Raw genomic sequence first — 22,500 nt, forward strand, 5'->3', positions numbered from 1 at the left:
ATTCCTAGAGCCTACGGCCACACCACACTGAATGCACCCGATCTCGACTGATCTCGGAAGTTAAGCAGTGTCAGGCCTAGTTAGTACCTGGATGGGAGACCGCCTGGGAATACCAGGTGCTGTAGGCTTTTTTGTGCTCCAAGTTCAGGAAGTGAGCCCTTTCTCAATTGCCTTTTAAAACTGCAAGGTCTAGCCGACTAGATGCTTAAAAGTACAAAACTCACTAGGCCCAGAGCCTACGGCCACACCACACTGAATGTGCCTGATCTCGTCTGATCTCAGAAGCTAAGCAGTGTCGGGCCTAGTTAGTACCTGGATGGAAGACCGCCTGGGAATACCAGGTGCTGTAGGCTTTTTTGTACTCCAAGTTCAGGAAGTGAGCCATTTCTCAATTGCCTTTCAAAACTGCAAGGTCTAGCCGACTAGATGCTTAAAAGTACAAAACTCACAAGGACCAGAGCCTACGGCCACAGCACACTGAATGCGCCCGATCTCGTCTGATCTCGGAAGCTAAGCAGTGTCGGGCCTCGTTAGTACCTGGATGGGAGACCGCCTGGGAATACCAGGTGCTGTAGGCTTTTTTGTGCTCCAAGTTCAGGAAGTGAGCCATTTCTCAATTGCCTTTCAAAACTGCAAGGTCTAGCTGACTAGATGCTTAAAAGTACAAAACTCACTAGGTCCAGAGCCTACGGCCACACCACACTGATTGCGCCCGATCTCGTCTGATCTCGGAAGCTAAGCAGTGTCGGGCCTAGTTAGTACCTGGATGGGAGACCGCCTGGGAATACCAGGTGCTGTAGGCTTTTTTGTGCTCCAAGTTCAGGAAGTGAGCCCTTTCTCAATTGCCTTTTAAAACTGCAAGGTCTAGCCGACTAGATGCTTAAAAGTACAAAACTCACTAGGCCCAGAGCCTACGGCCACACCACACTGAATGTGCCTGATCTCAGAAGCTAAGCAGTGTCGGGCCTAGTTAGTACCTGGATGGAAGACCGCCTGGGAATACCAGGTGCTGTAGGCTTTTTTGTACTCCAAGTTCAGGAAGTGAGCCATTTCTCAATTGCCTTTCAAAACTGCAAGGTCTAGCCGACTAGATGCTTAAAAGTACAAAACTCACAAGAACCAAAGCCTACGGCCACAGCACACTGAATGCGCCCGATCTCGTCTGATCTCGGAAGCTAAGCAGTGTCGGGCCTCGTTAGTACCTGGATGGGAGACCGCCTGGGAATACCAGGTGCTGTAGGCTTTTTTGTGCTCCAAGTTCAGGAAGTGAGCCATTTCTCAGTTGCCTTTCAAAACTGCAAGGTCTAGCTGACTAGATGCTTAAAAGTACAAAACTCACTAGGCCCAGAGCCTACGGCCACACCACACTGATTGCGCCCGATCTCGTCTGATCTCGGAAGCTAAGCAGTGTCGGGCCTAGTTAGTACCTGGATGGGAGACCACCTGGGAATACCAGGTGCTGTAGGCTTTTTTGTGCTCCAAGTTCAGGAAGTGAGCCATTTCTCAATTGCCTTTCAAAACTGCAAGGTCTAGCCGACTAGATGCTTAAAAGTACAAAACTCACTAGGCCCAGAGCCTACGGCCACACCACACTGAATGCGCCCGATCTCGTCTGATCTCGGAAGCTAAGCAGTGTCGGGCCTAGTTAGTACCTGGATGGGAGACCACCTGGGAATACCAGGTGCTGTAGGCTTTTTTGTGCTCCAAGTTCAGGAAGTGAGCCATTTCACAATTGCCTTTCAAAACTGCAAGGTCTAGCCGACTAGATGCTTAAAAGTACAAACTCACTAGGCCCAGAGCCTACGGCCACACCACACTGAATGCGCCCGATCTCGGAAGCTAAGCAGGGTCGGGCCTAGTTAGTACCTGGATGGGAGACTGCCTGGGAATACCAGGTGCTGTAGGCTTTTTTTGTGCTCCATGATTAGTAATTGCGCAACTTCTCAATTATTTTTCAAATTTGGTATGTTTCCAAAATAATTGTATCCCGTTTTATAGCGGAAATGTTGGACAACATCATGAGGGCTGGAGCTACCTTTTTACATAGAATTAGCATACAGGTAGTGTGTTCATGGGTAATAAATCGACTTTCACATGTAATGCAGTACAGAGAATATTGAGTCCTTCAAGAGGCATGAAAGAAAACCATTATTGTGTTGATTGTTCTCTCCACCTCCCTGCAACAGACACAGGATGGATGAATTAAAGTTATCCTACCAGACATAGGAGTCCTGAATGGGCCCACCAGTCTTATATATCTCGCCTGATCGAGCCTGATCGAGCGATGAGCGTGGTATCATGTTGCAAGTGGCTGCATGGCTTAGCTTACTAAATGCAAATGCATAAGAGTAATATTCTTAGCATACCTAGAGCCTACGGCCACACCACACTGAATGCACCCGATCTCGTCTGATCTCGGAAGTTAAGCAGTGTCAGGCCTAGTTAGTACCTGGATGGGAGACTGCCTGGGAATACCAGGTGCTGTAGGCTTTTTTGTGCTCCAAGTTCAGGAAGTGAGCCCTTTCTCAATTGCCTTTTAAAACTGCAAGGTCTAGCCGACTAGATGCTTAAAAGTACAAAACTCACTAGGCCCAGAGCCTACGGCCACACCACACTGAATGTGCCTGATCTCGTCTGATCTCAGAAGCTAAGCAGTGTCGGGCCTAGTTAGTACCTGGATGGAAGACCGCCTGGGAATACCAGGTGCTGTAGGCTTTTTTGTACTCCAAGTTCAGGAAGTGAGCCATTTCTCAATTGCCTTTCAAAACTGCAAGGTCTAGCCGACTAGATGCTTAAAAGTACAAAACTCACAAGAACCAGAGCCTACGGCCACACCACACTGAATGCGCCCGATCTCGTCTGATCTCGGAAGCTAAGCAGTGTCGGGCCTCGTTAGTACCTGGATGGGAGACCGCCTGGGAATACCAGGTGCTGTAGGCTTTTTTGTGCTCCAAGTTCAGGAAGTGAGCCATTTCTCAATTGCCTTTCAAAACTGCAAGGTCTAGCTGACTAGATGCTTAAAAGTACAAAACTCACTAGGCCCAGAGCCTACGGCCACACCACACTGATTGCGCCCGATCTCGTCTGATCTCGGAAGCTAAGCAGTGTCGGGCCTAGTTAATACCTGGATGGGAGGCCACCTGGGAATACCAGGTGCTGTAGGCTTTTTTGTGCTCCAAGTTCAGGAAGTGAGCCATTTCACAATTGCGCAACTTCTCAATTATTTTTCAAATTTGGTATGTTTCCAAAATAATTGTATCCCGTTTTATAGCGGAAATGTTGGACAACATCATGAGGGCTGGAGCTACCTTTTTACATAGAATTAGCATACAGGTAGTGTGTTCATGGGTAATAAATCGACTTTCACATGTAATGCAGTACAGAGAATATTGAGTCCTTCAAGAGGCATGAAAGAAAACCATTATTGTGTTGATTGTTCTCTCCACCTCCCTGCAACAGACACAGGATGGATGAATTAAAGTTATCCTACCAGACATAGGAGTCCTGAATGGGCCCACCAGTCTTATATATCTCGCCTGATCGAGCCTGATCGAGCGATGAGCGTGGTATCATGTTGCAAGTGGCTGCATGGCTTAGCTTACTAAATGCAAATGCATAAGAGTAATATTCTTAGCATTCCTAGAGCCTACGGCCACACCACACTGAATGCACCCGATCTCGACTGATCTCGGAAGTTAAGCAGTGTCAGGCCTAGTTAGTACCTGGATGGGAGACCGCCTGGGAATACCAGGTGCTGTAGGCTTTTTTGTGCTCCAAGTTCAGGAAGTGAGCCCTTTCTCAATTGCCTTTTAAAACTGCAAGGTCTAGCCGACTAGATGCTTAAAAGTACAAAACTCACTAGGCCCAGAGCCTATGTCCACACCACACTGAATGTGCCTGATCTCGTCTGATCTCAGAAGCTAAGCAGTGTCGGGCCTAGTTAGTACCTGGATGGAAGACCGCCTGGGAATACCAGGTGCTGTAGGCTTTTTTGTACTCCAAGTTCAGGAAGTGAGCCATTTCTCAATTGCCTTTCAAAACTGCAAGGTCTAGCCGACTAGATGCTTAAAAGTACAAAACTCACAAGGACCAGAGCCTACGGCCACAGCACACTGAATGCGCCCGATCTCGTCTGATCTCGGAAGCTAAGCAGTGTCGGGCCTCGTTAGTACCTGGATGGGAGACCGCCTGGGAATACCAGGTGCTGTAGGCTTTTTTGTGCTCCAAGTTCAGGAAGTGAGCCATTTCTCAATTGCCTTTCAAAACTGCAAGGTCTAGCTGACTAGATGCTTAAAAGTACAAAACTCACTAGGCCCAGAGCCTACGGCCACACCACACTGATTGCGCCCGATCTCGTCTGATCTCGGAAGCTAAGCAGTGTCGGGCCTAGTTAGTACCTGGATGGGAGACCGCCTGGGAATACCAGGTGCTGTAGGCTTTTTTGTGCTCCAAGTTCAGGAAGTGAGCCCTTTCTCAATTGCCTTTTAAAACTGCAAGGTCTAGCCGACTAGATGCTTAAAAGTACAAAACTCACTAGGCCCAGAGCCTACGGCCACACCACACTGAATGTGCCTGATCTCGTCTGATCTCAGAAGCTAAGCAGTGTTGGGCCTAGTTAGTACCTGGATGGAAGACCGCCTGGGAATACCAGGTGCTGTAGGCTTTTTTGTACTCCAAGTTCAGGAAGTGAGCCATTTCTCAATTACCTTTCAAAACTGCAAGGTCTAGCCGACTAGATGCTTAAAAGTACAAAACTCACAAGAACCAAAGCCTACGGCCACAGCACACTGAATGCGCCCGATCTCGTCTGATCTCGGAAGCTAAGCAGTGTCGGGCCTCGTTAGTACCTGGATGGGAGACCGCCTGGGAATACCAGGTGCTGTAGGCTTTTTTGTGCTCCAAGTTCAGGAAGTGAGCCATTTCTCAGTTGCCTTTCAAAACTGCAAGGTCTAGCTGACTAGATGCTTAAAAGTACAAAACTCACTAGGCCCAGAGCCTACGGCCACACCACACTGATTGCGCCCGATCTCGTCTGATCTCGGAAGCTAAGCAGTGTCGGGCCTAGTTAGTACCTGGATGGGAGACCACCTGGGAATACCAGGTGCTGTAGGCTTTTTTGTGCTCCAAGTTCAGGAAGTGAGCCATTTCTCAATTGCCTTTCAAAACTGCAAGGTCTAGCCGACTAGATGCTTAAAAGTACAAAACTCACTAGGCCCAGAGCCTACGGCCACACCACACTGAATGCGCCCGATCTCGTCTGATCTCGGAAGCTAAGCAGTGTCGGGCCTAGTTAGTACCTGGATGGGAGACCACCTGGGAATACCAGGTGCTGTAGGCTTTTTTGTGCTCCAAGTTCAGGAAGTGAGCCATTTCACAATTGCCTTTCAAAACTGCAAGGTCTAGCCGACTAGATGCTTAAAAGTACAAACTCACTAGGCCCAGAGCCTACGGCCACACCACACTGAATGCGCCCGATCTCGGAAGCTAAGCAGGGTCGGGCCTAGTTAGTACCTGGATGGGAGACTGCCTGGGAATACCAGGTGCTGTAGGCTTTTTTTGTGCTCCATGATTAGTAATTGCGCAACTTCTCAATTATTTTTCAAATTTGGTATGTTTCCAAAATAATTGTATCCCGTTTTATAGCGGAAATGTTGGACAACATCATGAGGGCTGGAGCTACCTTTTTACATAGAATTAGCATACAGGTAGTGTGTTCATGGGTAATAAATCGACTTTCACATGTAATGCAGTACAGAGAATATTGAGTCCTTCAAGAGGCATGAAAGAAAACCATTATTGTGTTGATTGTTCTCTCCACCTCCCTGCAACAGACACAGGATGGATGAATTAAAGTTATCCTATCAGACATAGGAGTCCTGAATGGGCCCACCAGTCTTATATATCTCGCCTGATCGAGCCTGATCGAGCGATGAGCGTGGTATCATGTTGCAAGTGGCTGCATGGCTTAGCTTACTAAATGCAAATGCATAAGAGTAATATTCTTAGCATACCTAGAGCCTACGGCCACACCACACTGAATGCACCCGATCTCATCTGATCTCGGAAGTTAAGCAGTGTCAGGCCTAGTTAGTACCTGGATGGGAGACCGCCTGGGAATACCAGGTGCTGTAGGCTTTTTTGTGCTCCAAGTTCAGGAAGTGAGCCCTTTCTCAATTGCCTTTTAAAACTGCAAGGTCTAGCCGACTAGATGCTTAAAAGTACAAAACTCACTAGGCCCAGAGCCTACGGCCACACCACACTGAATGTGCCTGATCTCGTCTGATCTCAGAAGCTAAGCAGTGTCGGGCCTAGTTAGTACCTGGATGGAAGACCGCCTGGGAATACCAGGTGCTGTAGGCTTTTTTGTACTCCAAGTTCAGGAAGTGAGCCATTTCTCAATTGCCTTTCAAAACTGCAAGGTCTAGCCGACTAGATGCTTAAAAGTACAAAACTCACAAGAACCAGAGCCTACGGCCACACCACACTGAATGCGCCCGATCGCGTCTGATCTCGGAAGCTAAGCAGTGTCGGGCCTCGTTAGTACCTGGATGGGAGACCGCCTGGGAATACCAGGTGCTGTAGGCTTTTTTGTGCTCCAAGTTCAGGAAGTGAGCCATTTCTCAATTGCCTTTCAAAACTGCAAGGTCTAGCTGACTAGATGCTTAAAAGTAAAAAACTCACTAAGCCCAGAGCCTACGGCCACACCACACTGATTGCGCCCGATCTCGTCTGATCTCGGAAGCTAAGCAGTGTTGGGCCTAGTTAGTACCTGGATGGGAGGCCACCTGGGAATACCAGGTGCTGTAGGCTTTTTTGTGCTCCAAGTTCAGGAAGTGAGCCATTTCACAATTGCGCAACTTCTCAATTATTTTTCAAATTTGGTATGTTTCCAAAATAATTGTATCCCGTTTTATAGCGGAAATGTTGGACAACATCATGAGGGCTGGAGCTACCTTTTTACATAGAATTAGCATACAGGTAGTGTGTTCATGGGTAATAAATCGACTTTCACATGTAATGCAGTACAGAGAATATTGAGTCCTTCAAGAGGCATGAAAGAAAACCATTATTGTGTTGATTGTTCTCTCCACCTCCCTGCAACAGACACAGGATGGATGAATTAAAGTTATCCTACCAGACATAGGAGTCCTGAATGGGCCCACCAGTCTTATATATCTCGCCTGATCGAGCCTGATCGAGCGATGAGCGTGGTATCATGTTGCAAGTGGCTGCATGGCTTAGCTTACTAAATGCAAATGCATAAGAGTAATATTCTTAGCATTCCTAGAGCCTACGGCCACACCACACTGAATGCACCCGATCTCGTCTGATCTCGGAAGTTAAGCAGTGTCAGGCCTAGTTAGTACCTGGATGGGAGACCGCCTGGGAATACCAGGTGCTGTAGGCTTTTTTGTGCTCCAAGTTCAGGAAGTGAGCCCTTTCTCAATTGCCTTTTAAAACTGCAAGGTCTAGCCGACTAGATGCTTAAAAGTACAACACTCACTAGGCCCAGAGCCTACGGCCACACCACACTGAATGCGCCTGATCTCTGATCTCAGAAGCTAAGCAGTGTCGGGCCTAGTTAGTACCTGGATGGGAGACCGCCTGGGAATACCAGGTGCTGTAGGCTTTTTTGTACTCCAAGTTCAGGAAGTGAGCCATTTCTCAATTGCCTTTCAAAACTGCAAGGTCTAGCCGACTAGATGCTTAAAAGTACAAAACTCACTAGGCCCAGAGCCTACGGCCACACCACACTGAATGCGCCCGATCTCGTCTGATCTCGGAAGCTAAGCAGTGTCGGGCCTAGTTAGTACCTGGATGGAAGACCGCCTGGGAATACCAGGTGCTGTAGGCTTTTTTGTACTCCAAGTTCAGGAAGTGAGCCATTTCTCAATTGCCTTTCAAAACTGCAAGGTCTAGCCGACTAGATGCTTAAAAGTACAAAACTCACAAGAACCAGAGCCTACGGCCACACCACACTGAATGCGCCCGATCTCGTCTGATCTCGGAAGCTAAGCAGTGTCGGGCCTCGTTAGTACCTGGATGGGAGACCGCCTGGGAATACCAGGTGCTGTAGGCTTTTTTGTGCTCCAAGTTCAGGAAGTGAGCCATTTCTCAATTGCCTTTCAAAACTGCAAGGTCTAGCTGACTAGATGCTTAAAAGTACAAAACTCACTAGGCCCAGAGCCTACGGCCACACCACACTGATTGCGCCCGATCTCGTCTGATCTCGGAAGCTAAGCAGTGTCGGGCCTAGTTAGTACCTGGATGGGAGACCACCTGGGAATTCCAGGTGCTGTAGGCTTTTTTGTGCTCCAAGTTCAGGAAGTGAGCCATTTCACAATTGCCTTTCAAAACTGCAAGGTCTAGCCGACTAGATGCTTAAAAGTACAAAACTCACTAGGCCCAGAGCCTACGGCCACACCACACTGAATGTGCCCGATCTCGGAAGCTAAGCAGGGTCAGGCCTAGTTAGTACCTGGATGGGAAACTGCCTGGGAATACCAGGTGCTGTAGGCTTTTTTGTGCTCCATGATTAGTAATTGCGCAACTTCTCAATTATTTTTCAAATTTGGTATGTTTCCAAAATAATTGTATCCCGTTTTATAGCGGAAATGTTGGACAACATCATGAGGGCTGGAGCTACCTTTTTACATAGAATTAGCATACAGGTAGTGTGTTCATGGGTAATAAATCGACTTTCACATGTAATGCAGTACAGAGAATATTGAGTCCTTCAAGAGGCATGAAAGAAAACCATTATTGTGTTGATTGTTCTCTCCACCTCCCTGCAACAGACACAGGATGGATGAATTAAAGTTATCCTACCAGACATAGGAGTCCTGAATGGGCCCACCAGTCTTATATATCTCGCCTGATCGAGCCTGATCGAGCGATGAGCGTGGTATCATGTTGCAAGTGGCTGCATGGCTTAGCTTACTAAATGCAAATGCATAAGAGTAATATTCTTAGCATTCCTAGAGCCTACGGCCACACCACACTGAATGCACCCGATCTCGACTGATCTCGGAAGTTAAGCAGTGTCAGGCCTAGTTAGTACCTGGATGGGAGACCGCCTGGGAATACCAGGTGCTGTAGGCTTTTTTGTGCTCCAAGTTCAGGAAGTGAGCCCTTTCTCAATTGCCTTTTAAAACTGCAAGGTCTAGCCGACTAGATGCTTAAAAGTACAAAACTCACTAGGCCCAGAGCCTACGGCCACACCACACTGAATGTGCCTGATCTCGTCTGATCTCAGAAGCTAAGCAGTGTCGGGCCTAGTTAGTACCTGGATGGAAGACCGCCTGGGAATACCAGGTGCTGTAGGCTTTTTTGTACTCCAAGTTCAGGAAGTGAGCCATTTCTCAATTGCCTTTCAAAACTGCAAGGTCTAGCCGACTAGATGCTTAAAAGTACAAAACTCACAAGAACCAGAGCCTACGGCCACACCACACTGAATGCGCCCGATCTCGTCTGATCTCGGAAGCTAAGCAGTGTCGGGCCTCGTTAGTACCTGGATGGGAGACCGCCTGGGAATACCAGGTGCTGTAGGCTTTTTTGTGCTCCAAGTTCAGGAAGTGAGCCATTTCTCAATTGCCTTTCAAAACTGCAAGGTCTAGCTGACTAGATGCTTAAAAGTACAAAACTCACTAGGCCCAGAGCCTACGGCCACACCACACTGATTGCGCCCGATCTCCTCTGATCTCGGAAGCTAAGCAGTGTTGGGCCTAGTTAGTACCTGGATGGGAGACCACCTGGGAATACCAGGTGCTGTAGGCTTTTTTGTGCTCCAATTTCAGGAAGTGAGCCATTTCACAATTGCCTTTCAAAACTGCAAGGTCTAGCCGACTAGATGCTTAAAAGTACAAAACTCACTAGGCCCAGAGCCTACGGCCACACCACACTGAATGTACCCGATCTCGGAAGCTAAGCAGGGTCAGGCCTAGTTAGTACCTGGATGGGAGACTGCCTGGGAATACCAGGTGCTGTAGGCTTTTTTGTGCTCCATGATTAGTAATTGCGCAACTTCTCAATTATTTTTCAAATTTGGTATGTTTCCAAAATAATTGTATCCCGTTTTATAGCGGAAATGTTGGACAACATCATGAGGGCTGGAGCTACCTTTTACATAGAATTAGCATACAGGTAGTGTGTTCATGGGTAATAAATCGACTTTCACATGTAATGCAGTACAGAGAATATTGAGTCCTTCAAGAGGCATGAAAGAAAACCATTATTGTGTTGATTGTTCTCTCCACCTCCCTGCAACAGACACAGGATGGATGAATTAAAGTTATCCTACCAGACATAGGAGTCCTGAATGGGCCCACCAGTCTTATATATCTCGCCTGATCGAGCCTGATCGAGCGATGAGCGTGGTATCATGTTGCAAGTGGCTGCATGGCTTAGCTTACTAAATGCAAATGCATAAGAGTAATATTCTTAGCATTCCTAGAGCCAACGGCCACACCACACTGAATGCACCCGATCTCGTCTGATCTCGGAAGTTAAGCAGTGTCAGGCCTAGTTAGTACCTGGATGGGAGACCGCCTGGGAATACCAGGTGCTGTAGGCTTTTTTGTACTCCAAGTTCAGGAAGTGAGCCCTTTCTCAATTGCCTTTTAAAACTGCAAGGTCTAGCCGACTAGATGCTTAAAAGTACAAAACTCACTAGGCCCAGAGCCTACGGCCACACCACACTGAATGTGCCTGATCTCGTCTGATCTCAGAAGCTAAGCAGTGTCGGGCCTAGTTAGTACCTGGATGGAAGACCGCCTGGGAATACCAGGTGCTGTAGGCTTTTTTGTACTCCAAGTTCAGGAAGTGAGCCATTTCTCAATTGCCTTTCAAAACTGCAAGGTCTAGCCGACTAGATGCTTAAAAGTACAAAACTCACAAGAACCAGAGCCTACGGCCACACCACACTGAATGCGCCCGATCTTGTCTGATCTCGGAAGCTAAGCAGTGTCGGGCCTCGTTAGTACCTGGATGGGAGACCGCCTGGGAATACCAGGTGCTGTAGGCTTTTTTGTGCTCCAAGTTCAGGAAGTGAGCCATTTCTCAATTGCCTTTCAAAATTGCAAGGTCTAGCTGACTAGATGCTTAAAAGTACAAAACTCACTAGGCCCAGAGCCTACGGCCACACCACACTGATTGCGCCCGATCTCGTCTGATCTCGGAAGCTAAGCAGTGTCGGGCCTCGTTAGTACCTGGATGGGAGACCGCCTGGGAATACCAGGTGCTGTAGGCTTTTTTGTGCTCCAAGTTCAGGAAGTGAGCCATTTCTCAATTGCCTTTCAAAACTGCAAGGTCTAGCTGACTAGATGCTTAAAAGTACAAAACTCACTAGGCCCAGAGCCTACGGCCACACCACACTGATTGCGCCTGATCTCGTCTGATCTCGGAAGCTAAGCAGTGTCGGGCCTAGTTAGTACCTGGATGGGAGACCACCTGGGAATACCAGGTGCTGTAGGCTTTTTTGTGCTCCAAGTTCAGGAAGTGAGCCATTTCTCAATTGCCTTTCAAAACTGCAAGGTCTAGCCGACTAGATGCTTAAAAGTACAAAACTCACTAGGCCCAGAGCCTACGGCCACACCACACTGAATGCGCCCGATCTCGTCTGATCTCGGAAGCTAAGCAGTGTCGGGCCTAGTTAGTACCTGGATGGGAGACCACCTGGGAATACCAGGTGCTGTAGGCTTTTTTGTGCTCCAAGTTCAGGAAGTGAGCCATTTCACAATTGCCTTTCAAAACTGCAAGGTCTAGCCGACTAGATGCTTAAAAGTACAAACTCACTAGGCCCAGAGCCTACGGCCACACCACACTGAATGTGCCTGATCTCGTCTGATCTCAGAAGCTAAGCAGTGTCGGGCCTAGTTAGTACCTGGATGGAAGACCGCCTGGGAATACCAGGTGCTGTAGGCTTTTTTGTACTCCAAGTTCAGGAAGTGAGCCATTTCTCAATTGCCTTTCAAAACTGCAAGGTCTAGCCGACTAGATGCTTAAAAGTACAAAACTCACAAGAACCAGAGCCTACGGCCACACCACACTGAATGCGCCCGATCTCGTCTGATCTCGGAAGCTAAGCAGTGTCGGGCCTCGTTAGTACCTGGATGGGAGACCGCCTGGGAATACCAGGTGCTGTAGGCTTTTTTGTGCTCCAAGTTCAGGAAGTGAGCCATTTCTCAATTGCCTTTCAAAATTGCAAGGTCTAGCTGACTAGATGCTTAAAAGTACAAAACTCACTAGGCCCAGAGCCTACGGCCACACCACACTGATTGCGCCCGATCTCGTCTGATCTCGGAAGCTAAGCAGTGTCGGGCCTCGTTAGTACCTGGATGGGAGACAGCCTGGGAATACCAGGTGCTGTAGGCTTTTTTGTGCTCCAAGTTCAGGAAGTGAGCCATTTCTCAATTGCCTTTCAAAACTGCAAGGTCTAGCTGACTAGATGCTTAAAAGTACAAAACTCACTAGGCCCAGAGCCTACGGCCACACCACACTGATTGCGCCCGATCTCGTCTGATCTCGGAAGCTAAGCAGTGTCGGGCCTAGTTAGTACCTGGATGGGAGACCACCTGGGAATACCAGGTGCTGTAGGCTTTTTTGTGCTCCAAGTTCAGGAAGTGAGCCATTTCACAATTGCCTTTCAAAACTGCAAGGTCTAGCCGACTAGATGCTTAAAAGTACAAAACTCACTAGGCCCAGAGCCTACGGCCACACCACACTGAATGCGCCCGATCTCGGAAGCTAAGCAGGGTCAGGCCTAGTTAGTACCTGGATGGGAGACTGCCTGGGAATACCAGGTGCTGTAGGCTTTTTTGTGCTCCATGATTAGTAATTGCGCAACTTCTCAATTATTTTTCAAATTTGGTATGTTTCCAAAATAATTGTATCCCGTTTTATAGCGGAAATGTTGGACAACATCATGAGGGCTGGAGCTACCTTTTTACATAGAATTAGCATACAGGTAGTGTGTTCATGGGTAATAAATCGACTTTCACATGTAATGCAGTACAGAGAATATTGAGTCCTTCAAGAGGCATGAAAGAAAACCATTATTGTGTTGATTGTTCTCTCCACCTCCCTGCAACAGACACAGGATGGATGAATTAAAGTTATCCTACCAGACATAGGAGTCCTGAATGGGCCCACCAGTCTTATATATCTCGCCTGATCGAGCCTGATCGAGCGATGAGCGTGGTATCATGTTGCAAGTGGCTGCATGGCTTAGCTTACTAAATGCAAATGCATAAGAGTAATATTCTTAGCATTCCTAGAGCCTACGGCCACACCACACTGAATGCACCCGATCTCGACTGATCTCGGAAGTTAAGCAGTGTCAGGCCTAGTTAGTACCTGGATGGGAGACCGCCTGGGAATACCAGGTGCTGTAGGCTTTTTTGTGCTCCAAGTTCAGGAAGTGAGCCCTTTCTCAATTGCCTTTTAAAACTGCAAGGTCTAGCCGACTAGATGCTTAAAAGTACAAAACTCACTAGGCCCAGAGCCTACGGCCACACCACACTGAATGTGCCTGATCTCGTCTGATCTCAGAAGCTAAGCAGTGTCGGGCCTAGTTAGTACCTGGATGGAAGACCGCCTGGGAATACCAGGTGCTGTAGGCTTTTTTGTACTCCAAGTTCAGGAAGTGAGCCATTTCTCAATTGCCTTTCAAAACTGCAAGGTCTAGCCGACTAGATGCTTAAAAGTACAAAACTCACAAGGACCAGAGCCTACGGCCACAGCACACTGAATGCGCCCGATCTCGTCTGATCTCGGAAGCTAAGCAGTGTCGGGCCTCGTTAGTACCTGGATGGGAGACCGCCTGGGAATACCAGGTGCTGTAGGCTTTTTTGTGCTCCAAGTTCAGGAAGTGAGCCATTTCTCAATTGCCTTTCAAAACTGCAAGGTCTAGCTGACTAGATGCTTAAAAGTACAAAACTCACTAGGTCCAGAGCCTACGGCCACACCACACTGATTGCGCCCGATCTCGTCTGATCTCGGAAGCTAAGCAGTGTCGGGCCTAGTTAGTACCTGGATGGGAGACCGCCTGGGAATACCAGGTGCTGTAGGCTTTTTTGTGCTCCAAGTTCAGGAAGTGAGCCCTTTCTCAATTGCCTTTTAAAACTGCAAGGTCTAGCCGACTAGATGCTTAAAAGTACAAAACTCACTAGGCCCAGAGCCTACGGCCACACCACACTGAATGTGCCTGATCTCAGAAGCTAAGCAGTGTCGGGCCTAGTTAGTACCTGGATGGAAGACCGCCTGGGAATACCAGGTGCTGTAGGCTTTTTTGTACTCCAAGTTCAGGAAGTGAGCCATTTCTCAATTGCCTTTCAAAACTGCAAGGTCTAGCCGACTAGATGCTTAAAAGTACAAAACTCACAAGAACCAAAGCCTACGGCCACAGCACACTGAATGCGCCCGATCTCGTCTGATCTCGGAAGCTAAGCAGTGTCGGGCCTCGTTAGTACCTGGATGGGAGACCGCCTGGGAATACCAGGTGCTGTAGGCTTTTTTGTGCTCCAAGTTCAGGAAGTGAGCCATTTCTCAGTTGCCTTTCAAAACTGCAAGGTCTAGCTGACTAGATGCTTAAAAGTACAAAACTCACTAGGCCCAGAGCCTACGGCCACACCACACTGATTGCGCCCGATCTCGTCTGATCTCGGAAGCTAAGCAGTGTCGGGCCTAGTTAGTACCTGGATGGGAGACCACCTGGGAATACCAGGTGCTGTAGGCTTTTTTGTGCTCCAAGTTCAGGAAGTGAGCCATTTCTCAATTGCCTTTCAAAACTGCAAGGTCTAGCCGACTAGATGCTTAAAAGTACAAAACTCACTAGGCCCAGAGCCTACGGCCACACCACACTGAATGCGCCCGATCTCGTCTGATCTCGGAAGCTAAGCAGTGTCGGGCCTAGTTAGTACCTGGATGGGAGACCACCTGGGAATACCAGGTGCTGTAGGCTTTTTTGTGCTCCAAGTTCAGGAAGTGAGCCATTTCACAATTGCCTTTCAAAACTGCAAGGTCTAGCCGACTAGATGCTTAAAAGTACAAACTCACTAGGCCCAGAGCCTACGGCCACACCACACTGAATGCGCCCGATCTCGGAAGCTAAGCAGGGTCGGGCCTAGTTAGTACCTGGATGGGAGACTGCCTGGGAATACCAGGTGCTGTAGGCTTTTTTTGTGCTCCATGATTAGTAATTGCGCAACTTCTCAATTATTTTTCAAATTTGGTATGTTTCCAAAATAATTGTATCCCGTTTTATAGCGGAAATGTTGGACAACATCATGAGGGCTGGAGCTACCTTTTTACATAGAATTAGCATACAGGTAGTGTGTTCATGGGTAATAAATCGACTTTCACATGTAATGCAGTACAGAGAATATTGAGTCCTTCAAGAGGCATGAAAGAAAACCATTATTGTGTTGATTGTTCTCTCCACCTCCCTGCAACAGACACAGGATGGATGAATTAAAGTTATCCTACCAGACATAGGAGTCCTGAATGGGCCCACCAGTCTTATATATCTCGCCTGATCGAGCCTGATCGAGCGATGAGCGTGGTATCATGTTGCAAGTGGCTGCATGGCTTAGCTTACTAAATGCAAATGCATAAGAGTAATATTCTTAGCATACCTAGAGCCTACGGCCACACCACACTGAATGCACCCGATCTCGTCTGATCTCGGAAGTTAAGCAGTGTCAGGCCTAGTTAGTACCTGGATGGGAGACTGCCTGGGAATACCAGGTGCTGTAGGCTTTTTTGTGCTCCAAGTTCAGGAAGTGAGCCCTTTCTCAATTGCCTTTTAAAACTGCAAGGTCTAGCCGACTAGATGCTTAAAAGTACAAAACTCACTAGGCCCAGAGCCTACGGCCACACCACACTGAATGTGCCTGATCTCGTCTGATCTCAGAAGCTAAGCAGTGTCGGGCCTAGTTAGTACCTGGATGGAAGACCGCCTGGGAATACCAGGTGCTGTAGGCTTTTTTGTACTCCAAGTTCAGGAAGTGAGCCATTTCTCAATTGCCTTTCAAAACTGCAAGGTCTAGCCGACTAGATGCTTAAAAGTACAAAACTCACAAGAACCAGAGCCTACGGCCACACCACACTGAATGCGCCCGATCTCGTCTGATCTCGGAAGCTAAGCAGTGTCGGGCCTCGTTAGTACCTGGATGGGAGACCGCCTGGGAATACCAGGTGCTGTAGGCTTTTTTGTGCTCCAAGTTCAGGAAGTGAGCCATTTCTCAATTGCCTTTCAAAACTGCAAGGTCTAGCTGACTAGATGCTTAAAAGTACAAAACTCACTAGGCCCAGAGCCTACGGCCACACCACACTGATTGCGCCCGATCTCGTCTGATCTCGGAAGCTAAGCAGTGTCGGGCCTAGTTAATACCTGGATGGGAGGCCACCTGGGAATACCAGGTGCTGTAGGCTTTTTTGTGCTCCAAGTTCAGGAAGTGAGCCATTTCACAATTGCGCAACTTCTCAATTATTTTTCAAATTTGGTATGTTTCCAAAATAATTGTATCCCGTTTTATAGCGGAAATGTTGGACAACATCATGAGGGCTGGAGCTACCTTTTTACATAGAATTAGCATACAGGTAGTGTGTTCATGGGTAATAAATCGACTTTCACATGTAATGCAGTACAGAGAATATTGAGTCCTTCAAGAGGCATGAAAGAAAACCATTATTGTGTTGATTGTTCTCTCCACCTCCCTGCAACAGACACAGGATGGATGAATTAAAGTTATCCTACCAGACATAGGAGTCCTGAATGGGCCCACCAGTCTTATATATCTCGCCTGATCGAGCCTGATCGAGCGATGAGCGTGGTATCATGTTGCAAGTGGCTGCATGGCTTAGCTTACTAAATGCAAATGCATAAGAGTAATATTCTTAGCATTCCTAGAGCCTACGGCCACACCACACTGAATGCACCCGATCTCGTCTGATCTCGGAAGTTAAGCAGTGTCAGGCCTAGTTAGTACCTGGATGGGAGACCGCCTGGGAATACCAGGTGCTGTAGGCTTTTTTGTGCTCCAAGTTCAGGAAGTGAGCCCTTTCTCAATTGCCTTTTAAAACTGCAAGGTCTAGCCGACTAGATGCTTAAAAGTACAACACTCACTAGGCCCAGAGCCTACGGCCACACCACACTGAATGCACCTGATCTCGTCTGATCTCAGAAGCTAAGCAGTGTCGGGCCTAGTTAGTACCTGGATGGGAGACCGCCTGGGAATACCAGGTGCTGTAGGCTTTTTTGTACTCCAAGTTCAGGAAGTGAGCCATTTCTCAATTGCCTTTCAAAACTGCAAGGTCTAGCCGACTAGATGCTTAAAAGTACAAAACTCACTAGGCCCAGAGCCTACGGCCACACCACACTGAATGCGCCTGATCTCGGAAGCTAAGCAGTGTCGGGCCTAGTTAGTACCTGGATGGGAGACCACCTGGGAATACCAGGTGCTGTAGGCTTTTTTGTGCTCCAAGTTCAGGAAGTGAGCCATTTCACAATTGCCTTTCAAAACTGCAAGGTCTAGCCGACTAGATGCTTAAAAGTACAAACTCACTAGGCCCAGAGCCTACGGCCACACCACACTGAATGCGCCCGATCTCGGAAGCTAAGCAGGGTCGGGCCTAGTTAGTACCTGGATGGGAGACTGCCTGGGAATACCAGGTGCTGTAGGCTTTTTTTGTGCTCCATGATTAGTAATTGCGCAACTTCTCAATTATTTTTCAAATTTGGTATGTTTCCAAAATAATTGTATCCCGTTTTATAGCGGAAATGTTGGACAACATCATGAGGGCTGGAGCTACCTTTTTACATAGAATTAGCATACAGGTAGTGTGTTCATGGGTAATAAATCAACTTTCACATGTAATGCAGTACAGAGAATATTGAGTCCTTCAAGAGGCATGAAAGAAAACCATTATTGTGTTGATTGTTCTCTCCACCTCCCTGCAACAGACACAGGATGGATGAATTAAAGTTATCCTACCAGACATAGGAGTCCTGAATGGGCCCACCAGTCTTATATATCTCGCCTGATCGAGCCTGATCGAGCGATGAGCGTGGTATCATGTTGCAAGTGGCTGCATGGCTTAGCTTACTAAATGCAAATGCATAAGAGTAATATTCTTAGCATTCCTAGAGCCTACGGCCACACCACACTGAATGCACCCGATCTCGACTGATCTCGGAAGTTAAGCAGTGTCAGGCCTAGTTAGTACCTGGATGGGAGACCGCCTGGGAATACCAGGTGCTGTAGGCTTTTTTGTGCTCCAAGTTCAGGAAGTGAGCCCTTTCTCAATTGCCTTTTAAAACTGCAAGGTCTAGCCGACTAGATGCTTAAAAGTACAAAACTCACTAGGCCCAGAGCCTACGGCCACACCACACTGAATGTGCCTGATCTCGTCTGATCTCAGAAGCTAAGCAGTGTCGGGCCTAGTTAGTACCTGGATGGAAGACCGCCTGGGAATACCAGGTGCTGTAGGCTTTTTTGTACTCCAAGTTCAGGAAGTGAGCCATTTCTCAATTGCCTTTCAAAACTGCAAGGTCTAGCCGACTAGATGCTTAAAAGTACAAAACTCACAAGAACCAGAGCCTACGGCCACAGCACACTGAATGCGCCCGATCTTGTCTGATCTCGGAAGCTAAGCAGTGTCGGGCCTCGTTAGTACCTGGATGGGAGACCGCCTGGGAATACCAGGTGCTGTAGGCTTTTTTGTGCTCCAAGTTCAGGAAGTGAGCCATTTCTCAATTGCCTTTCAAAACTGCAAGGTCTAGCTGACTAGATGCTTAAAAGTACAAAACTCACTAGGCCCAGAGCCTACGGCCACACCACACTGATTGCGCCCGATCTCGTCTGATCTCGGAAGCTAAGCAGTGTCGGGCCTAGTTAGTACCTGGATGGGAGACCGCCTGGGAATACCAGGTGCTGTAGGCTTTTTTGTGCTCCAAGTTCAGGAAGTGAGCCCTTTCTCAATTGCCTTTTAAAACTGCAAGGTCTAGCCGACTAGATGCTTAAAAGTACAAAACTCACTAGGCCCAGAGCCTACGGCCACACCACACTGAATGTGCCTGATCTCGTCTGATCTCAGAAGCTAAGCAGTGTCGGGCCTAGTTAGTACCTGGATGGAAGACCGCCTGGGAATACCAGGTGCTGTAGGCTTTTTTGTACTCCAAGTTCAGGAAGTGAGCCATTTCTCAATTGCCTTTCAAAACTGCAAGGTCTAGCCGACTAGATGCTTAAAAGTACAAAACTCACAAGAACCAGAGCCTACGGCCACAGCACACTGAATGCGCCCGATCTCGTCTGATCTCGGAAGCTAAGCAGTGTCAGGCCTCGTTAGTACCTGGATGGGAGACCGCCTGGGAATACCAGGTGCTGTAGGCTTTTTTGTGCTCCAAGTTCAGGAAGTGAGCCATTTCTCAATTGCCTTTCAAAACTGCAAGGTCTAGCTGACTAGATGCTTAAAAGTACAAAACTCACTAGGCCCAGAGCCTACGGCCACACCACACTGATTGCGCCCGATCTCGTCTGATCTCGGAAGCTAAGCAGTGTCGGGCCTAGTTAGTACCTGGATGGGAGACCACCTGGGAATACCAGGTGCTGTAGGCTTTTTTGTGCTCCAAGTTCAGGAAGTGAGCCATTTCTCAATTGCCTTTCAAAACTGCAAGGTCTAGCCGACTAGATGCTTAAAAGTACAAAACTCACTAGGCCCAGAGCCTACGGCCACACCACACTGAATGCGCCCGATCTTGTCTGATCTCGGAAGCTAAGCAGTGTCGGGCCTAGTTAGTACCTGGATGGGAGACCACCTGGGAATACCAGGTGCTGTAGGCTTTTTTGTGCTCCAAGTTCAGGAAGTGAGCCATTTCACAATTGCCTTTCAAAACTGCAAGGTCTAGCCGACTAGATGCTTAAAAGTACAAACTCACTAGGCCCAGAGCCTACAGCCACACCACACTGAATGCGCCCGATCTCGGAAGCTAAGCAGGGTCGGGCCTAGTTAGTACCTGGATGGGAGACTGCCTGGGAATACCAGGTGCTGTAGGCTTTTTTTGTGCTCCATGATTAGTAATTGCGCAACTTCTCAATTATTTTTCAAATTTGGTATGTTTCCAAAATAATTGTATCCCGTTTTATAGCGGAAATGTTGGACAACATCATGAGGGCTGGAGCTACCTTTTTACATAGAATTAGCATACAGGTAGTGTGTTCATGGGTAATAAATCGACTTTCACATGTAATGCAGTACAGAGAATATTGAGTCCTTCAAGAGGCATGAAAGAAAACCATTATTGTGTTGATTGTTCTCTCCACCTCCCTGCAACAGACACAGGATGGATGAATTAAAGTTATCCTACCAGACATAGGAGTCCTGAATGGGCCCACCAGTCTTATATATCTCGCCTGATCGAGCCTGATCGAGCGATGAGCGTGGTATCATGTTGCAAGTGGCTGCATGGCTTAGCTTACTAAATGCAAATGCATAAGAGTAATATTCTTAGCATTCCTAGAGCCTACGGCCACACCACACTGAATGCACCCGATCTCGACTGATCTCGGAAGTTAAGCAGTGTCAGGCCTAGTTAGTACCTGGATGGGAGACCGCCTGGGAATACCAGGTGCTGTAGGCTTTTTTGTGCTCCAAGTTCAGGAAGTGAGCCCTTTCTCAATTGCCTTTTAAAACTGCAAGGTCTAGCCGACTAGATGCTTAAAAGTACAAAACTCACTAGGCCCAGAGCCTACGGCCACACCACACTGAATGTGCCTGATCTCGTCTGATCTCAGAAGCTAAGCAGTGTCGGGCCTAGTTAGTACCTGGATGGAAGACCGCCTGGGAATACCAGGTGCTGTAGGCTTTTTTGTACTCCAAGTTCAGGAAGTGAGCCATTTCTCAATTGCCTTTCAAAACTGCAAGGTCTAGCCGACTAGATGCTTAAAAGTACAAAACTCACAAGAACCAGAGCCTACGGCCACAGCACACTGAATGCGCCCGATCTCGTCTGATCTCGGAAGCTAAGCAGTGTCGGGCCTCGTTAGTACCTGGATGGGAGACCGCCTGGGAATACCAGGTGCTGTAGGCTTTTTTGTGCTCCAAGTTCAGGAAGTGAGCCATTTCTCAATTGCCTTTCAAAACTGCAATGTCTAGCTGACTAGATGCTTAAAAGTACAAAACTCACTAGGCCCAGAGCCTACGGCCACACCACACTGATTGCGCCCGATCTCGTCTGATCTCGGAAGCTAAGCAGTGTCGGGCCTAGTTAGTACCTGGATGGGAGACCGCCTGGGAATACCAGGTGCTGTAGGCTTTTTTGTGCTCCAAGTTCAGGAAGTGAGCCCTTTCTCAATTGCCTTTTAAAACTGCAAGGTCTAGCCGACTAGATGCTTAAAAGTACAAAACTCACTAGGCCCAGAGCCTACGGCCACACCACACTGAATGTGCCTGATCTCGTCTGATCTCAGAAGCTAAGCAGTGTCGGGCCTAGTTAGTACCTGGATGGAAGACCGCCTGGGAATACCAGGTGCTGTAGGCTTTTTTGTACTCCAAGTTCAGGAAGTGAGCCATTTCTCAATTGCCTTTCAAAACTGCAAGGTCTAGCCGACTAGATGCTTAAAAGTACAAAACTCACAAGAACCAGAGCCTACGGCCACAGCACACTGAATGTGCCCGATCTCGTCTGATCTCGGAAGCTAAGCAGTGTTGGGCCTCGTTAGTACCTGGATGGGAGACCGCCTGGGAATACCAGGTGCTGTAGGCTTTTTTGTGCTCCAAGTTCAGGAAGTGAGCCATTTCTCAATTGCCTTTCAAAACTGCAAGGTCTAGCTGACTAGATGCTTAAAAGTACAAAACTCACTAGGCCCAGAGCCTACGGCCACACCACACTGATTGCGCCCGATCTCGTCTGATCTCGGAAGCTAAGCAGTGTCGGGCCTAGTTAGTACCTGGATGGGAGACCACCTGGGAATACCAGGTGCTGTAGGCTTTTTTGTGCTCCAAGTTCAGGAAGTGAGCCATTTCTCAATTGCCTTTCAAAACTGCAAGGTCTAGCCGACTAGATGCTTAAAAGTACAAAACTCACTAGGCCCAGAGCCTACGGCCACACCACACTGAATGCGCCCGATCTTGTCTGATCTCGGAAGCTAAGCAGTGTCGGGCCTAGTTAGTACCTGGATGGGAGACCACCTGGGAATACCAGGTGCTGTAGGCTTTTTTGTGCTCCAAGTTCAGGAAGTGAGCCATTTCACAATTGCCTTTCAAAACTGCAAGGTCTAGCCGACTAGATGCTTAAAAGTACAAACTCACTAGGCCCAGAGCCTACGGCCACACCACACTGAATGCGCCCGATCTCGGAAGCTAAGCAGGGTCGGGCCTAGTTAGTACCTGGATGGGAGACTGCCTGGGAATACCAGGTGCTGTAGGCTTTTTTTGTGCTCCATGATTAGTAATTGCGCAACTTCTCAATTATTTTTCAAATTTGGTATGTTTCCAAAATAA

At 48.0% G+C, this 22,500-nt stretch overlaps 71 non-coding genes and 12 pseudogenes across 71 annotated transcripts; all 83 read left to right on the forward strand.

Annotated features, from left to right (window-relative positions):
• Positions 1–9: 9 nt before the first annotated feature.
• On the forward strand, positions 10–128 carry LOC138538446 (5S ribosomal RNA). Its single transcript, XR_011286545.1, has one exon. It is a non-coding gene; the product is annotated as a 5S ribosomal RNA (ribosomal RNA).
• A 106-nt stretch (positions 129–234) lies between these two features.
• LOC138539677 (5S ribosomal RNA) lies at positions 235–353 on the forward strand. The gene has a single exon (XR_011287741.1). It is a non-coding gene; the product is annotated as a 5S ribosomal RNA (ribosomal RNA).
• A 106-nt stretch (positions 354–459) lies between these two features.
• LOC138541540 (5S ribosomal RNA) lies at positions 460–578 on the forward strand. Its single transcript, XR_011289545.1, has one exon. It is a non-coding gene; the product is annotated as a 5S ribosomal RNA (ribosomal RNA).
• A 106-nt stretch (positions 579–684) lies between these two features.
• LOC138548514 (5S ribosomal RNA) lies at positions 685–803 on the forward strand. Its single transcript, XR_011292313.1, has one exon. It is a non-coding gene; the product is annotated as a 5S ribosomal RNA (ribosomal RNA).
• Positions 804–909: 106 nt separating this feature from the next.
• LOC138543185 (5S ribosomal RNA) lies at positions 910–1,018 on the forward strand (annotated as a pseudogene).
• Positions 1,019–1,124: 106 nt separating this feature from the next.
• LOC138541541 (5S ribosomal RNA) lies at positions 1,125–1,243 on the forward strand. Its single transcript, XR_011289546.1, has one exon. It is a non-coding gene; the product is annotated as a 5S ribosomal RNA (ribosomal RNA).
• A 106-nt stretch (positions 1,244–1,349) lies between these two features.
• On the forward strand, positions 1,350–1,468 carry LOC138547702 (5S ribosomal RNA). The gene has a single exon (XR_011291533.1). It is a non-coding gene; the product is annotated as a 5S ribosomal RNA (ribosomal RNA).
• A 106-nt stretch (positions 1,469–1,574) lies between these two features.
• Positions 1,575–1,693, forward strand: LOC138548147 (5S ribosomal RNA). The gene has a single exon (XR_011291961.1). It is a non-coding gene; the product is annotated as a 5S ribosomal RNA (ribosomal RNA).
• A 105-nt stretch (positions 1,694–1,798) lies between these two features.
• On the forward strand, positions 1,799–1,907 carry LOC138543402 (5S ribosomal RNA; annotated as a pseudogene).
• A 464-nt stretch (positions 1,908–2,371) lies between these two features.
• Positions 2,372–2,490, forward strand: LOC138537515 (5S ribosomal RNA). The gene has a single exon (XR_011285648.1). It is a non-coding gene; the product is annotated as a 5S ribosomal RNA (ribosomal RNA).
• Positions 2,491–2,596: 106 nt separating this feature from the next.
• LOC138539678 (5S ribosomal RNA) lies at positions 2,597–2,715 on the forward strand. Its single transcript, XR_011287742.1, has one exon. It is a non-coding gene; the product is annotated as a 5S ribosomal RNA (ribosomal RNA).
• A 106-nt stretch (positions 2,716–2,821) lies between these two features.
• On the forward strand, positions 2,822–2,940 carry LOC138550004 (5S ribosomal RNA). Its single transcript, XR_011293770.1, has one exon. It is a non-coding gene; the product is annotated as a 5S ribosomal RNA (ribosomal RNA).
• A 106-nt stretch (positions 2,941–3,046) lies between these two features.
• Positions 3,047–3,165, forward strand: LOC138541374 (5S ribosomal RNA). Its single transcript, XR_011289382.1, has one exon. It is a non-coding gene; the product is annotated as a 5S ribosomal RNA (ribosomal RNA).
• A 479-nt stretch (positions 3,166–3,644) lies between these two features.
• On the forward strand, positions 3,645–3,763 carry LOC138538447 (5S ribosomal RNA). Its single transcript, XR_011286546.1, has one exon. It is a non-coding gene; the product is annotated as a 5S ribosomal RNA (ribosomal RNA).
• Positions 3,764–3,869: 106 nt separating this feature from the next.
• LOC138542465 (5S ribosomal RNA) lies at positions 3,870–3,988 on the forward strand. The gene has a single exon (XR_011290445.1). It is a non-coding gene; the product is annotated as a 5S ribosomal RNA (ribosomal RNA).
• Positions 3,989–4,094: 106 nt separating this feature from the next.
• Positions 4,095–4,213, forward strand: LOC138541543 (5S ribosomal RNA). The gene has a single exon (XR_011289547.1). It is a non-coding gene; the product is annotated as a 5S ribosomal RNA (ribosomal RNA).
• Positions 4,214–4,319: 106 nt separating this feature from the next.
• LOC138548515 (5S ribosomal RNA) lies at positions 4,320–4,438 on the forward strand. The gene has a single exon (XR_011292314.1). It is a non-coding gene; the product is annotated as a 5S ribosomal RNA (ribosomal RNA).
• A 106-nt stretch (positions 4,439–4,544) lies between these two features.
• LOC138537414 (5S ribosomal RNA) lies at positions 4,545–4,663 on the forward strand. The gene has a single exon (XR_011285550.1). It is a non-coding gene; the product is annotated as a 5S ribosomal RNA (ribosomal RNA).
• Positions 4,664–4,769: 106 nt separating this feature from the next.
• On the forward strand, positions 4,770–4,888 carry LOC138541544 (5S ribosomal RNA). The gene has a single exon (XR_011289548.1). It is a non-coding gene; the product is annotated as a 5S ribosomal RNA (ribosomal RNA).
• Positions 4,889–4,994: 106 nt separating this feature from the next.
• Positions 4,995–5,113, forward strand: LOC138547703 (5S ribosomal RNA). The gene has a single exon (XR_011291534.1). It is a non-coding gene; the product is annotated as a 5S ribosomal RNA (ribosomal RNA).
• Positions 5,114–5,219: 106 nt separating this feature from the next.
• Positions 5,220–5,338, forward strand: LOC138548159 (5S ribosomal RNA). Its single transcript, XR_011291972.1, has one exon. It is a non-coding gene; the product is annotated as a 5S ribosomal RNA (ribosomal RNA).
• A 105-nt stretch (positions 5,339–5,443) lies between these two features.
• Positions 5,444–5,552, forward strand: LOC138543403 (5S ribosomal RNA; annotated as a pseudogene).
• Positions 5,553–6,016: 464 nt separating this feature from the next.
• Positions 6,017–6,135, forward strand: LOC138538154 (5S ribosomal RNA). The gene has a single exon (XR_011286264.1). It is a non-coding gene; the product is annotated as a 5S ribosomal RNA (ribosomal RNA).
• A 106-nt stretch (positions 6,136–6,241) lies between these two features.
• Positions 6,242–6,360, forward strand: LOC138539679 (5S ribosomal RNA). The gene has a single exon (XR_011287743.1). It is a non-coding gene; the product is annotated as a 5S ribosomal RNA (ribosomal RNA).
• Positions 6,361–6,466: 106 nt separating this feature from the next.
• Positions 6,467–6,585, forward strand: LOC138537404 (5S ribosomal RNA). Its single transcript, XR_011285540.1, has one exon. It is a non-coding gene; the product is annotated as a 5S ribosomal RNA (ribosomal RNA).
• Positions 6,586–6,691: 106 nt separating this feature from the next.
• Positions 6,692–6,810, forward strand: LOC138550806 (5S ribosomal RNA). The gene has a single exon (XR_011294551.1). It is a non-coding gene; the product is annotated as a 5S ribosomal RNA (ribosomal RNA).
• Positions 6,811–7,289: 479 nt separating this feature from the next.
• LOC138548897 (5S ribosomal RNA) lies at positions 7,290–7,408 on the forward strand. The gene has a single exon (XR_011292689.1). It is a non-coding gene; the product is annotated as a 5S ribosomal RNA (ribosomal RNA).
• Positions 7,409–7,514: 106 nt separating this feature from the next.
• LOC138542050 (5S ribosomal RNA) lies at positions 7,515–7,630 on the forward strand. The gene has a single exon (XR_011290040.1). It is a non-coding gene; the product is annotated as a 5S ribosomal RNA (ribosomal RNA).
• A 106-nt stretch (positions 7,631–7,736) lies between these two features.
• LOC138550860 (5S ribosomal RNA) lies at positions 7,737–7,855 on the forward strand. Its single transcript, XR_011294603.1, has one exon. It is a non-coding gene; the product is annotated as a 5S ribosomal RNA (ribosomal RNA).
• A 106-nt stretch (positions 7,856–7,961) lies between these two features.
• Positions 7,962–8,080, forward strand: LOC138550005 (5S ribosomal RNA). The gene has a single exon (XR_011293771.1). It is a non-coding gene; the product is annotated as a 5S ribosomal RNA (ribosomal RNA).
• A 106-nt stretch (positions 8,081–8,186) lies between these two features.
• On the forward strand, positions 8,187–8,305 carry LOC138548502 (5S ribosomal RNA). Its single transcript, XR_011292302.1, has one exon. It is a non-coding gene; the product is annotated as a 5S ribosomal RNA (ribosomal RNA).
• A 106-nt stretch (positions 8,306–8,411) lies between these two features.
• Positions 8,412–8,520, forward strand: LOC138546906 (5S ribosomal RNA; annotated as a pseudogene).
• A 463-nt stretch (positions 8,521–8,983) lies between these two features.
• On the forward strand, positions 8,984–9,102 carry LOC138538448 (5S ribosomal RNA). Its single transcript, XR_011286547.1, has one exon. It is a non-coding gene; the product is annotated as a 5S ribosomal RNA (ribosomal RNA).
• Positions 9,103–9,208: 106 nt separating this feature from the next.
• LOC138539680 (5S ribosomal RNA) lies at positions 9,209–9,327 on the forward strand. The gene has a single exon (XR_011287744.1). It is a non-coding gene; the product is annotated as a 5S ribosomal RNA (ribosomal RNA).
• A 106-nt stretch (positions 9,328–9,433) lies between these two features.
• Positions 9,434–9,552, forward strand: LOC138550006 (5S ribosomal RNA). Its single transcript, XR_011293772.1, has one exon. It is a non-coding gene; the product is annotated as a 5S ribosomal RNA (ribosomal RNA).
• Positions 9,553–9,658: 106 nt separating this feature from the next.
• Positions 9,659–9,777, forward strand: LOC138549599 (5S ribosomal RNA). Its single transcript, XR_011293378.1, has one exon. It is a non-coding gene; the product is annotated as a 5S ribosomal RNA (ribosomal RNA).
• Positions 9,778–9,883: 106 nt separating this feature from the next.
• On the forward strand, positions 9,884–9,992 carry LOC138545530 (5S ribosomal RNA; annotated as a pseudogene).
• A 462-nt stretch (positions 9,993–10,454) lies between these two features.
• LOC138537251 (5S ribosomal RNA) lies at positions 10,455–10,573 on the forward strand. Its single transcript, XR_011285393.1, has one exon. It is a non-coding gene; the product is annotated as a 5S ribosomal RNA (ribosomal RNA).
• Positions 10,574–10,679: 106 nt separating this feature from the next.
• LOC138539681 (5S ribosomal RNA) lies at positions 10,680–10,798 on the forward strand. The gene has a single exon (XR_011287745.1). It is a non-coding gene; the product is annotated as a 5S ribosomal RNA (ribosomal RNA).
• A 106-nt stretch (positions 10,799–10,904) lies between these two features.
• Positions 10,905–11,023, forward strand: LOC138541071 (5S ribosomal RNA). The gene has a single exon (XR_011289088.1). It is a non-coding gene; the product is annotated as a 5S ribosomal RNA (ribosomal RNA).
• A 106-nt stretch (positions 11,024–11,129) lies between these two features.
• LOC138536974 (5S ribosomal RNA) lies at positions 11,130–11,248 on the forward strand. Its single transcript, XR_011285128.1, has one exon. It is a non-coding gene; the product is annotated as a 5S ribosomal RNA (ribosomal RNA).
• Positions 11,249–11,354: 106 nt separating this feature from the next.
• Positions 11,355–11,473, forward strand: LOC138551043 (5S ribosomal RNA). Its single transcript, XR_011294780.1, has one exon. It is a non-coding gene; the product is annotated as a 5S ribosomal RNA (ribosomal RNA).
• A 106-nt stretch (positions 11,474–11,579) lies between these two features.
• LOC138548170 (5S ribosomal RNA) lies at positions 11,580–11,698 on the forward strand. Its single transcript, XR_011291983.1, has one exon. It is a non-coding gene; the product is annotated as a 5S ribosomal RNA (ribosomal RNA).
• Positions 11,699–11,803: 105 nt separating this feature from the next.
• On the forward strand, positions 11,804–11,922 carry LOC138539682 (5S ribosomal RNA). Its single transcript, XR_011287746.1, has one exon. It is a non-coding gene; the product is annotated as a 5S ribosomal RNA (ribosomal RNA).
• A 106-nt stretch (positions 11,923–12,028) lies between these two features.
• LOC138550007 (5S ribosomal RNA) lies at positions 12,029–12,147 on the forward strand. The gene has a single exon (XR_011293773.1). It is a non-coding gene; the product is annotated as a 5S ribosomal RNA (ribosomal RNA).
• Positions 12,148–12,253: 106 nt separating this feature from the next.
• LOC138542324 (5S ribosomal RNA) lies at positions 12,254–12,372 on the forward strand. The gene has a single exon (XR_011290309.1). It is a non-coding gene; the product is annotated as a 5S ribosomal RNA (ribosomal RNA).
• A 106-nt stretch (positions 12,373–12,478) lies between these two features.
• LOC138547704 (5S ribosomal RNA) lies at positions 12,479–12,597 on the forward strand. The gene has a single exon (XR_011291535.1). It is a non-coding gene; the product is annotated as a 5S ribosomal RNA (ribosomal RNA).
• A 106-nt stretch (positions 12,598–12,703) lies between these two features.
• Positions 12,704–12,812, forward strand: LOC138545004 (5S ribosomal RNA; annotated as a pseudogene).
• A 463-nt stretch (positions 12,813–13,275) lies between these two features.
• On the forward strand, positions 13,276–13,394 carry LOC138538449 (5S ribosomal RNA). The gene has a single exon (XR_011286548.1). It is a non-coding gene; the product is annotated as a 5S ribosomal RNA (ribosomal RNA).
• A 106-nt stretch (positions 13,395–13,500) lies between these two features.
• On the forward strand, positions 13,501–13,619 carry LOC138539683 (5S ribosomal RNA). The gene has a single exon (XR_011287747.1). It is a non-coding gene; the product is annotated as a 5S ribosomal RNA (ribosomal RNA).
• A 106-nt stretch (positions 13,620–13,725) lies between these two features.
• On the forward strand, positions 13,726–13,844 carry LOC138541545 (5S ribosomal RNA). Its single transcript, XR_011289549.1, has one exon. It is a non-coding gene; the product is annotated as a 5S ribosomal RNA (ribosomal RNA).
• A 106-nt stretch (positions 13,845–13,950) lies between these two features.
• Positions 13,951–14,069, forward strand: LOC138548516 (5S ribosomal RNA). The gene has a single exon (XR_011292315.1). It is a non-coding gene; the product is annotated as a 5S ribosomal RNA (ribosomal RNA).
• Positions 14,070–14,175: 106 nt separating this feature from the next.
• LOC138543186 (5S ribosomal RNA) lies at positions 14,176–14,284 on the forward strand (annotated as a pseudogene).
• A 106-nt stretch (positions 14,285–14,390) lies between these two features.
• Positions 14,391–14,509, forward strand: LOC138541546 (5S ribosomal RNA). Its single transcript, XR_011289550.1, has one exon. It is a non-coding gene; the product is annotated as a 5S ribosomal RNA (ribosomal RNA).
• Positions 14,510–14,615: 106 nt separating this feature from the next.
• On the forward strand, positions 14,616–14,734 carry LOC138547705 (5S ribosomal RNA). The gene has a single exon (XR_011291536.1). It is a non-coding gene; the product is annotated as a 5S ribosomal RNA (ribosomal RNA).
• A 106-nt stretch (positions 14,735–14,840) lies between these two features.
• On the forward strand, positions 14,841–14,959 carry LOC138548182 (5S ribosomal RNA). The gene has a single exon (XR_011291994.1). It is a non-coding gene; the product is annotated as a 5S ribosomal RNA (ribosomal RNA).
• A 105-nt stretch (positions 14,960–15,064) lies between these two features.
• Positions 15,065–15,173, forward strand: LOC138543405 (5S ribosomal RNA; annotated as a pseudogene).
• A 464-nt stretch (positions 15,174–15,637) lies between these two features.
• On the forward strand, positions 15,638–15,756 carry LOC138537516 (5S ribosomal RNA). The gene has a single exon (XR_011285649.1). It is a non-coding gene; the product is annotated as a 5S ribosomal RNA (ribosomal RNA).
• Positions 15,757–15,862: 106 nt separating this feature from the next.
• On the forward strand, positions 15,863–15,981 carry LOC138539684 (5S ribosomal RNA). Its single transcript, XR_011287748.1, has one exon. It is a non-coding gene; the product is annotated as a 5S ribosomal RNA (ribosomal RNA).
• A 106-nt stretch (positions 15,982–16,087) lies between these two features.
• On the forward strand, positions 16,088–16,206 carry LOC138550008 (5S ribosomal RNA). Its single transcript, XR_011293774.1, has one exon. It is a non-coding gene; the product is annotated as a 5S ribosomal RNA (ribosomal RNA).
• Positions 16,207–16,312: 106 nt separating this feature from the next.
• On the forward strand, positions 16,313–16,431 carry LOC138541375 (5S ribosomal RNA). The gene has a single exon (XR_011289383.1). It is a non-coding gene; the product is annotated as a 5S ribosomal RNA (ribosomal RNA).
• Positions 16,432–16,910: 479 nt separating this feature from the next.
• On the forward strand, positions 16,911–17,029 carry LOC138548898 (5S ribosomal RNA). Its single transcript, XR_011292690.1, has one exon. It is a non-coding gene; the product is annotated as a 5S ribosomal RNA (ribosomal RNA).
• A 106-nt stretch (positions 17,030–17,135) lies between these two features.
• LOC138549288 (5S ribosomal RNA) lies at positions 17,136–17,254 on the forward strand. Its single transcript, XR_011293070.1, has one exon. It is a non-coding gene; the product is annotated as a 5S ribosomal RNA (ribosomal RNA).
• Positions 17,255–17,360: 106 nt separating this feature from the next.
• Positions 17,361–17,469, forward strand: LOC138542736 (5S ribosomal RNA; annotated as a pseudogene).
• A 105-nt stretch (positions 17,470–17,574) lies between these two features.
• On the forward strand, positions 17,575–17,683 carry LOC138543406 (5S ribosomal RNA; annotated as a pseudogene).
• Positions 17,684–18,147: 464 nt separating this feature from the next.
• On the forward strand, positions 18,148–18,266 carry LOC138538450 (5S ribosomal RNA). The gene has a single exon (XR_011286549.1). It is a non-coding gene; the product is annotated as a 5S ribosomal RNA (ribosomal RNA).
• A 106-nt stretch (positions 18,267–18,372) lies between these two features.
• Positions 18,373–18,491, forward strand: LOC138539685 (5S ribosomal RNA). The gene has a single exon (XR_011287749.1). It is a non-coding gene; the product is annotated as a 5S ribosomal RNA (ribosomal RNA).
• Positions 18,492–18,597: 106 nt separating this feature from the next.
• Positions 18,598–18,716, forward strand: LOC138542481 (5S ribosomal RNA). Its single transcript, XR_011290461.1, has one exon. It is a non-coding gene; the product is annotated as a 5S ribosomal RNA (ribosomal RNA).
• Positions 18,717–18,822: 106 nt separating this feature from the next.
• On the forward strand, positions 18,823–18,941 carry LOC138548517 (5S ribosomal RNA). The gene has a single exon (XR_011292316.1). It is a non-coding gene; the product is annotated as a 5S ribosomal RNA (ribosomal RNA).
• Positions 18,942–19,047: 106 nt separating this feature from the next.
• On the forward strand, positions 19,048–19,166 carry LOC138539687 (5S ribosomal RNA). Its single transcript, XR_011287751.1, has one exon. It is a non-coding gene; the product is annotated as a 5S ribosomal RNA (ribosomal RNA).
• Positions 19,167–19,272: 106 nt separating this feature from the next.
• On the forward strand, positions 19,273–19,391 carry LOC138542519 (5S ribosomal RNA). The gene has a single exon (XR_011290499.1). It is a non-coding gene; the product is annotated as a 5S ribosomal RNA (ribosomal RNA).
• A 106-nt stretch (positions 19,392–19,497) lies between these two features.
• On the forward strand, positions 19,498–19,616 carry LOC138547707 (5S ribosomal RNA). The gene has a single exon (XR_011291538.1). It is a non-coding gene; the product is annotated as a 5S ribosomal RNA (ribosomal RNA).
• Positions 19,617–19,722: 106 nt separating this feature from the next.
• LOC138551169 (5S ribosomal RNA) lies at positions 19,723–19,841 on the forward strand. Its single transcript, XR_011294901.1, has one exon. It is a non-coding gene; the product is annotated as a 5S ribosomal RNA (ribosomal RNA).
• Positions 19,842–19,946: 105 nt separating this feature from the next.
• On the forward strand, positions 19,947–20,055 carry LOC138543868 (5S ribosomal RNA; annotated as a pseudogene).
• A 464-nt stretch (positions 20,056–20,519) lies between these two features.
• On the forward strand, positions 20,520–20,638 carry LOC138538451 (5S ribosomal RNA). Its single transcript, XR_011286550.1, has one exon. It is a non-coding gene; the product is annotated as a 5S ribosomal RNA (ribosomal RNA).
• Positions 20,639–20,744: 106 nt separating this feature from the next.
• LOC138539688 (5S ribosomal RNA) lies at positions 20,745–20,863 on the forward strand. Its single transcript, XR_011287752.1, has one exon. It is a non-coding gene; the product is annotated as a 5S ribosomal RNA (ribosomal RNA).
• A 106-nt stretch (positions 20,864–20,969) lies between these two features.
• On the forward strand, positions 20,970–21,088 carry LOC138541547 (5S ribosomal RNA). The gene has a single exon (XR_011289551.1). It is a non-coding gene; the product is annotated as a 5S ribosomal RNA (ribosomal RNA).
• A 106-nt stretch (positions 21,089–21,194) lies between these two features.
• Positions 21,195–21,313, forward strand: LOC138548518 (5S ribosomal RNA). Its single transcript, XR_011292317.1, has one exon. It is a non-coding gene; the product is annotated as a 5S ribosomal RNA (ribosomal RNA).
• A 106-nt stretch (positions 21,314–21,419) lies between these two features.
• On the forward strand, positions 21,420–21,538 carry LOC138539689 (5S ribosomal RNA). The gene has a single exon (XR_011287753.1). It is a non-coding gene; the product is annotated as a 5S ribosomal RNA (ribosomal RNA).
• A 106-nt stretch (positions 21,539–21,644) lies between these two features.
• LOC138541985 (5S ribosomal RNA) lies at positions 21,645–21,763 on the forward strand. Its single transcript, XR_011289977.1, has one exon. It is a non-coding gene; the product is annotated as a 5S ribosomal RNA (ribosomal RNA).
• A 106-nt stretch (positions 21,764–21,869) lies between these two features.
• Positions 21,870–21,988, forward strand: LOC138547708 (5S ribosomal RNA). Its single transcript, XR_011291539.1, has one exon. It is a non-coding gene; the product is annotated as a 5S ribosomal RNA (ribosomal RNA).
• Positions 21,989–22,094: 106 nt separating this feature from the next.
• Positions 22,095–22,213, forward strand: LOC138551170 (5S ribosomal RNA). The gene has a single exon (XR_011294902.1). It is a non-coding gene; the product is annotated as a 5S ribosomal RNA (ribosomal RNA).
• Positions 22,214–22,318: 105 nt separating this feature from the next.
• LOC138543408 (5S ribosomal RNA) lies at positions 22,319–22,427 on the forward strand (annotated as a pseudogene).
• Positions 22,428–22,500: the final 73 nt, after the last annotated feature.

The sequence above is a fragment of the Ambystoma mexicanum genome, unplaced genomic scaffold (genome assembly GCF_040938575.1).
Source record: "Ambystoma mexicanum isolate Mex_15411 unplaced genomic scaffold, UKY_AmexF1_1 Mex_scaf10, whole genome shotgun sequence".
Classification (NCBI taxonomy): domain Eukaryota; kingdom Metazoa; phylum Chordata; class Amphibia; order Caudata; family Ambystomatidae; genus Ambystoma; species Ambystoma mexicanum.